Here is an 8913-nt window from a genome sequence, read left to right on the forward strand (position 1 = left end):
CGCTGTGCCCCCTGAAGTGTGTGAAGGGGCAACAACAGCTCCTGTAGCTCCATGTGTGATAGCTGCCTTTGGTTTCAAAAGAGAGGTGTTGCCAGTTTCCAGAGCAATTAAAATTGGTTAAAAATGGCAAACGGCTGTGTGGGTGGTGCATGGTGATTTGAGCAAAATTCAACACTGGTATTTCTATCATAGAGCAAAATCTGTGGGTTGCTATGCACATTGCCCTGGTGACACTCCGTGTCCTGCAACAGCAAATATCGGGCTCAGTCACCAGTGAGCAAGATCCAGATGTATGAGAATCTGGGTGGTCCTGAGAGACGTTCCCACGTAGACCCACAGCCACGTTGCAGCAGCTGGATAAGTAAAGCTGGCGCTTTGGAACAGAGATTTCATGGTCCTGAGTCAGTAAAACTGTGTGTGTGATAGTGTTTTCTGCTTCACAGATGGATGAAAACATTGCATCCATGTTCGCTGTTTTTACAAAGGCACAGACATTTTATTTTTCTATCTAAAATTTTAATTTAAGCAACGGGATTAAAATAGTACTTAACTCTGGTTGTTTTAGTCCTTAGCATATATATTTCAAATAGAGGAATTAGAACTGACTTAGTGATTTTTGTTATTTAATAAAAATGAACTAATGATCGAAGATTAAAATAAATATATTTCCCCACTTCCTACGCAATGATCTGTGGTAACCTATATGGGAAAAGAGTCTGAAAAAGAATAGATATACGTATATGTATAACTTTGCTGTACACTGGAAACTAACACAACATAGTAAATCAACTGTACTCCAATACAACATAAAAATAAAAAAAAAAAATTTCCCCACTTCCAAATTCCAACTCTTCATCCCTAACTCATCTAGAGGTAGTGAGGCTCAACAGTGAAGAATAACAGCCATTCACTAAGCCTTTACCATGTATGAAGCACTGGGTTAAGGGCTTGGCCTGCATTGTGTCATTTCATCCTCACAACCCCAGTGAGAACTGAAGCTAGGAAGAGGCAAAGCCAACATCTGAACCCAAGACCATCTGACTCTAAAACCTAGAATGAGCTACCCTGTTGGGAACAAAGCAGTAAGTATGAACTTATCAAAAGCAAGTAAATTTTGTTCCTTTTTGGCAAAATTATTTATCAAAGGAAAAGAAAAGTGAAGAATTTAAGCAATGAGAGATCATGTCCTTCTCGCTCTTTTTTAAAGTAGAATTTATTTCTTGTAAGAGTTTCAGGTTTACTGAAAAATTAGGAAAACAGAATTTTATGTTCTCTTTTCATATTTTTATGTACCATTTTTGCTACAATGTTAAGGTACTGAATTTACAGGTTTTTCCACCGAGATGGATTTTTATAAGTGAAGTTTTTTTTTAATTGGGGTATAGCTGCTTTACAATGTTGTGTTAGTTTCTGCTGTACAGCGAAGTGAATCAGCTATATGTATACATATAACCCCTCTCTTTTGGATTTCCTTCCCATTTAGGTCACTGCAGAGCACCCACCGAGTAGAGTTCCCTGTGCTATATAGTAGGTTCTCATTAGTTATCTATTTTATACAAAGTAGTGTGTATATGTCAATCCCAGTCTCCCAATTCATCCCACCCTCCTTTCCCCACTGGTGTCCATACGTTTGTTCTCTACATCTGTGTCTTTATTTCTGTTTTGCAAATAGATTCATCTGTACCATTTTTATAGATTCCACATATATGAGTTAATATACTATATTTGTTTTTCTCTTTCTGACTTACTTCAGTCTGTATGACAGTCTCTAGGTCCATCCACATCTCTGCAAATGGCACAATTTCATTCCTTTTTATGGCTGAGTATAAGCGAAGATTTTTAAAGTAAAGTTTTATTATTTTTATAATAGTTTTATATTCAGACAGTGACATTTCGTTGATAAGTGACATTTTGTTGATAAGTGGTGTCATAATTGGAGGTGTGTGATTTTAAGCGTTTTTCCTACTGGTTTTTCTTGTGAAGTTTTCATTTCTGCCCTCATTCTGATATCTGGTAAGCAGAGAGCCAGGATGACCAAGAATGGGAACAACTTGGGATTTGGAGTCAGAAACCTTGGTTTAAACCCCAGTCTGTCACTTATTAGCTGAACAGGCCAGCTTCTTTGTGAGTCTCAGTTACCTCCTCTGGGAAATGGGAATAATGAGAACCAATCAAATTAGAAAACGATGTCATTGTAGGATAAAAGGTCAACCAAATGTTAGTTCTTATAAGAGTACTCCTCACCCGTGAGAGGTGACTCTAGGCTAACATAATTTATTTTATAAATCATAGTTTATATAGTCACATAAGCCATGTCTCTAGAGAATAAACTAATGAAATTCATAAGGTAATGGTTTTGGAATCAGGCAGACCTGAATTTGAATCTTGGCCCTCCCACTTAGCAGCTACGTAACTTTGAACTTTGCCACATCCTTCTCAGCTTCTCAGATTCCTCAGATCTAAAATGGGATAACATCCTCTAAATTACAGAGTTGTTTTGAGGATTAGATTTGAAGTATGTTAAGCATCTAATGCAGTGCCATCGAAGTTCTTTTTACTTTTATTTATTTTTTAAAATTAATTTTTATTGGGGTATAGTTGACTTACAATGTTGTGTTAATTTCTGCTGTACAGCAAAGTGAATCAGTTATACATATACATGTATCCACTTTTTTTTAAGATTCTTTTCCCATATAGGTCATTACAGAGTATTGAGTAGAGTTCCCTCTGCTATACAGTAGGTCCTTATTAGTTACCTATTTCATATATAGTAGTATATATATGTCAATCCCAGTCTCCCAATTTATCCCTCCCCATCCCTTTCCCCCTTGATAACCATAAGTTTCTTTTCTACATCTGGGACTCTATATCTGTTTTGTAAGTAAGTTCATTTGTACCACTTTTTAGATTCTACATATAAGTGATATATGATATTTGTCTTTCTCTGTCTGACTTCCTTCACTCAGTATGACAATCTCTAGGTCCATCCATATCGCTGCAAATGGCATTATTTTGTTCTTTCTTATGGCTGAGTAATATTTAATTTGTGTGCCACATCTTTTTTATCTGTTTATCTTTTGGTGGTCATTCCTTTTATGTATCATACTTAACTTCCATTTCTAAAAGGGAGAGCCTCAGAGCATAAGGACTTGCCCGTATGAAGAGTATGTGAAGTTCTTCTTTTTAAATACTCTTCATAGGGGCAAGTCCTTGTGCTCTGAGGCTCTCCCTTTTAGAAATGGAAGTTAAGCATGATAAATAAAGGGAACGATTAAGCAACGTGGTTTGGCTTACAAAGAAAGCATGTCTGTGGCTTTGTGCAATGGTTACTTCCCATGTGACTTTTGGCTTGAAAACTACCACAGAGGAGACCAGACCTGATTTGGTTGATGATCTTTTGATTTTTGGAGAGCATAGCTTAAAAAGGAAATTCTAAAAAGCCACCGTTGTCTTGGCAGTTTATGTGCAGAGTGCCTTCTAAGTCACAGCTTAGGTAACTCTTTGTCGGAATGACCCCCCCCTCCCATCTTGCTCCCATACTCTGCTGAGCTAATTCCAACATGGCCTAAGGTCTCTGCTTAAGCATCCCTTTCCTAGGGAGGATGACTCTGAGCCTCCAGACAGGTGAACCTCACTTTGCTTACTGTACTGTTTCTTTACACTGAAGGTCTTATAATCACTTTTTAAATGTCTGCTTCCACCCACCACAAACTGTAAAGCCCCATAACATGAACAATTCCAAATGACTTTAAACATCAGTAACTTGCCTATACATCCCTAGGGTGAGATACTCTTAGGACAAATAGAGCTACATAGGATCTTAAACTATTTACAGTGATCATGTTTTTGTTGGTACTGTTTGTATGATTAATTATGAGATTGTTGTGTGTAGTTTGGGGGAACAAAGAACATTAGTAATTAAGGGTCACTGTAATTCTGTCATTTCTGGAGTTGTTGAAAATTGAGACTATCAATGTGGGAAAAATGAGGAAAAAATGTCGTAGTTTACTTTGAAATTATCAATATAAAAATCATAATTTTATTTAAAAAATGTCAAACTCATGCAGGGGACACAGGTTCAATCCCTGGTCCAGGAAGATCCCACATGCCACGGAGCAACTAAGCCCGTGAGCCACAACTACTGAGCCTGCGAGCCACAAATACTGAGCCCGTGTGCTGCAGCTACTGAGGCCCATCTGCCTAGAGCCCGTGCTCCGCAACAGGAGAAGCCAATGCAATGAGAAGCCCGTGCACCTCAACGAAGAGTAGCCCCCGCTCATGGCAACTAGAGAAAAGCCTGCACGCAGCAATGAAGATCCAACACAGCTCCCCCACAAAATGTAATTAAGCTATTAAAAAAAGAAACCTAACGTATCAATAAAAAAAAAAAAAAGTCAAACTCTGTCCGCTGAAAAGGCCTAGTAACAATGGCAAACACAGAAATAATGATTCACCCATAGTACTCAAATTGTAGTGCTGAGATACCATATCCCACTAAAGGGAACCAGGGCTTCTTAGAGAAACGGCTGACTCCAAGTTGGGGACAGGGAAAGTACATGCTGAGCTTGTCACAACTTATATCAGGCAGTGAGGAGGGTGTCAAAAACTACTAGGGTTCCATCGAAAGGGCTCAGGAGCCAATTTGAAGAGGCTCCTGTGTAAAGATGAGACAATTTAAGCATCCATACAGGTAATAACTGCATTGATTGAAACCATCAGATATATTTAAAAATCATGAAGTTCATAGTGATAATAAGAAAGAAAAAGAAAGAACAAGGGAAATAGAAAGAGAACGTCAGAAAGAAAGAGAGGGAGGAAGGGAGAGAGAAGGTAAGAAAGAGAGAGAGAAGAGAGAGAAAGTGAGTAAGAAAGAGAAGAGGGAGGCAGGGGAGAAAGAAAGAAAAAGGGAGAAAGCAAGCAAGCAATTGATCACCATGGAGAGACGCTAGTCAACCAACTCATTATTCTGAAAACTGAAAATAGAGGGGAAAAAAATCAAGCATTTGTCTTGCCTTTTCTATGTGAATTACACCACTGGGTAATCAAACAGAAGATGAAGAAAAGGTTCTTTTTGTAAACATAATCCAGCTAAAAAATATAAATGAAAAGATAGAATGAGCATATCACCATTTTGCAACCACTAATGAATGAATGGATCTGGGCATTTATTAAGCTGCTAACATCACAGAAGAGAGACATTGATATGATGGGTCTCCTAATGGAAGAACACTCCTTGCCAAAAAAATTCAAACCTGAAAATAAAAGCAGACGCCAAAAAAAAAAAAGCAGACGCCTGTTTAGGCCTCACCTCCAAAGAGGAGACTTTCTTTGTCACTTGTGGATGTAATTGAACACTACGCTTCTGTTCTACTTTGACATCTTAGCCATACATTCAGTTGTTCCACGGACATTCATTCACTTGATTGTTGTTGCATGGTTTCCTTGTTTTTACTCTTGTCCTCCTACAACCTAACATCTACTTAGCTAAATGATATTTTAAAATGTAAGCCAGGGCTTCCCTGGTGGCGCAGTGGTTGAGAGTCCGCCTGCCGATGCAGGGGACACGGGTTCGTGCCCCGGTCTGGGAAGATCCCACACGCCGCGGAGTGGCTGGGCCCGTGAGCCATGGCCGCTGAGCCTGCGCGCCCGGAGCCTGTGTTCCGCAACGGGAGAGGCCACAACAGTGAGAGGCCCGCGTACCGCAAAAATAAATAAATAAAAATAAAATAGAAGATTTACATTTTGTGTGTGTTGTGTGTGTGTTAGAGGTCTCACTGGATTCCTAAGTTGTATTTTTGTGAGAAGTATCAAAATCAAAGCCCCAGAAGAAATAAATCATCTCATCATGAAAAAATAGAGTTCTAAAGGCCAATAAGGGCACAGAAAAGAAGCTTGCCAGTCATTGGTCAAATATTGTGCAGGATACTGTGTGAATGCTGGAACATACCACAATCACTCCTTCTATGAATCCTGATATAAAGTAGTGGGTGGGGAAAAAGGATCTTCTTCAGTCATACTCTGTTGGAGCCACTAGGTGGTGCTGTCAAAGACAGTGTGGTCTTCATTTGTGGATTCAGAGAGGAAATATCAACTTTTAAAGTAAATAACTTCCATTTCTTATTACAATAGCATTGCATGCTTAGTGTAGAACATCTAGTAAATGCAAATAAGCAAAAGGAAGAAACATTCACACAGAACGTTTCCAGAAAGAAACCATCCAGGAAGAACCACTCTTAGTATGTATCCTCTGTAATAATTAACAACGACAATAATAATAATGGCTTACATTAATTAAGTGCATGCTATGTGTCAGACACTGTACCAATGTTTTATACTTATCAGCCTCCCAGTCTCTCTAGGAAATTTCTCGCTACACAGTCATATATGAGATAGATGTAGTATATGTATTACATATTGATAAATATATTCACTTTTATTTGATAACACATAGTAGATGCTCAACAAATATTAGTTGAATGAATTCTTGAGAATTTAATGAAATAATTCATGAAAATCACGTGGCCCATACAGTCATTCAATAAATAGCTACATAATGCTACATGTATTAACATTAATTAGTTAACAAAACAACCCTATAAATGTTCTTTGTTGAAGCTGTCCCTAAGAAATCTAAGCTTAGTTGGTTGAGTGACCCAGTAATAAGTCCAAATTCAGCTTCTTGTTGTGCAGTTTTGTTCCTTTGTCCTCCTGCACCTGGTCTGAAGGTCTGCTTTGGGCTCGGAGGGCTGTGTCCCAGGCTGGTAGTCTGAAAACTGAAGCCAGCTTGGAATCCCAGAGCTTTCTAGTGACTCTGCTATCCAGGATCACACTGTTCGTGGGGCTCACAGAAACCAAAACCGGTTCTGGGGCTGACTCAGGACAGCTGTCCCAATAGAATCTCTTGGAATCACTAAGTAGTTAGCAGAGCCTGTTTTCTTTCTACCTAGATCCCCATCCTCCTATCCCTCCCTGACCACTTCTGTTTCTATACCATCTGAGGTGACTTTTAATTGAGTTGAGTCACTGTGGACAAGCTCCTGTGTGAGGGGAAGGGACAGAGAGATAATGATGCCTCTACCTTCCAGATGCTTCTTATCCTCCCTTCAGACTATTAGGGAGGATAAGAGAAGTACCAGTCTCCAAGATGACCACCTCCTTCTAAGTCTCCTGACTTCCAATCAGAAAAAGTAGATAGTTTCTCAATGTGTGATAAGGGGCCATCTGCATCAATTTCACCCGGAATGTTTGTTAAAAGTGCATCTCAGAACTACTGGATCTGAATCTCTGGATTGGGGAGGGGTAGTGCTTGAAGTCTATATTTATAACAAGCATCACATTTGTTTCTTACACCAACACTGAAGTGTGAAAACCACTGGTGTAGGATACTAAGATGATGGCAGACAATAATGGAGCTCAAAAGGAGGAAAGAGTGTATGTTTAACTTGCCTACCATGTGCCAGACCCTGTACTAATCACCTTATGCCTTTTCACCTTATTCCTCTTAAGAATACTGTGAGAAACTATCATCATCTTCATTCCCCTTTTGTAGAGATGAAGGAGCCAAGTACCAAGAGGTTAAGTAATTTGCCCAAGGTCACACATAGAAAGTGGCAGAACTGAGATTTGAATCCATGTGGTCTGACTCAAGAGCTCATGCTTTTAACCTTTAAGGTCACTGCTTCTCATAAATGGCGGCTGTCACAAAGGCCTAAAAGAAGCGAGACAGGTGCAGAATGTCTAAGTGATGAATACAGGCAAATGATTTATTTTGTTTGCTTGTTTGGTTTTCATTTTTATCATTGATTTACAATGTTGCATTAGTTTCTGCAAATCTAACAACCATCAAGAACTAGTGGTTCTCATTAGTCCCTTTAAGACTAGACTATATGGTACTGTTTTTATTCTTCCAGAGTCACATGGATAGTTTGTAAAAAGAGCATGTAAACAATCTACTGAGCGCCTTTTCAGGATAATGCCATTGATATCAATCTCATCAATCTTTGTGGCAACTCTGGGGTAATATTTGACTCAGTGTAGAGATAAAGTATTCTCAGAAAGTGCAAGTGATTTTTTTCCCAAGGACACACAGCTATTAAATGGTGGAATCAGGTCTGTTTTTATCCAATATCTGTTGCATCAACAAATGTGGGCTCAGCTATGCGTAACAAACCTCAATACAGGACAACCTGAGCAATGCAGAAAGGGGTCGCATGTGTACCTCACTTACCAGCAAGTCCTGAGGTGGGACAGGTTCCAGGGTGGGCTGATTCAGAGGCTCTATGATGTCATCAAGGTCTATTCAACCTTAGTATCTGCCCACAGTTAGACAATGTATGATGTATGGGTTGAATTGAGCCCCTTCCTCCAAAAAAGATATGTTGAAGTCTTAACCCCAAGTATCAGAATGTGACCTTATTTGTGAATAGGGTAATTACAGAGGTAATCAAGTTAAAATGAGGTCATTAGAGTGGACTCTCCTCCAATATGACTGTTCTTATAAAAAGAGGAGATTTGGACACAGAGGGAGGACAATGTGAAGAAACTCAGGGAGAAGATGGCCAAGTGACTGGAGTGGTGTGTCTAACAAGCCAAGGAACACCAAGGATTGTGGGCAGACACTGGAAGAGGCAAGGAAGTATTCTCCCCTAGAGCCATCAGAGGGAACATGGCCCTGCTGACACCTTGATTTTGGACTTCTAGCCTCCAGAACTGAGACAATAAATTGCTGTTTTAAAACAACTAATACCCCCAGTTTATGGTACTTTGTTACAGCAGACCTATGACACTAATACGGCATTGTTTCTGTTATCATGGGTATTAGTTTATCTTAGGCAAGGTGGCAGAGTTTCCTAGCAGGTGGCTGCTACCCTTTCAGGAGTCGCATCCAGACAACAAAACCTCCAGAGGATAAAA

General features: G+C 39.4%; 1 protein-coding gene across 2 annotated transcripts in view; it reads left to right on the top strand.

The window, feature by feature from the left end:
* ATG4C (autophagy related 4C cysteine peptidase) overlaps nt 1–4114 on the top strand; it is a 134967-nt gene extending 130853 nt beyond the window's left edge. The window contains exon 14 of one of the 2 annotated variants that reach the window (XR_003434296.1): nt 4068–4114. The gene's annotated coding sequence lies outside the window, so the exon portion shown is untranslated. Of the gene's footprint in view, nt 708–4067 lie in introns of those variants that run through there. The other variant, XR_003434297.1, reaches the window with a different exon arrangement.
* The last annotated feature ends 4799 nt before the right edge of the window (nt 4115–8913 follow it).

The sequence above is a fragment of the Aethalodelphis obliquidens genome, unplaced genomic scaffold (assembly GCF_003676395.1).
Source record: "Aethalodelphis obliquidens isolate GAN/ISIS:26980383/991018 unplaced genomic scaffold, ASM367639v1 scaffold13, whole genome shotgun sequence".
Taxonomy (NCBI): domain Eukaryota; kingdom Metazoa; phylum Chordata; class Mammalia; order Artiodactyla; family Delphinidae; genus Aethalodelphis; species Aethalodelphis obliquidens.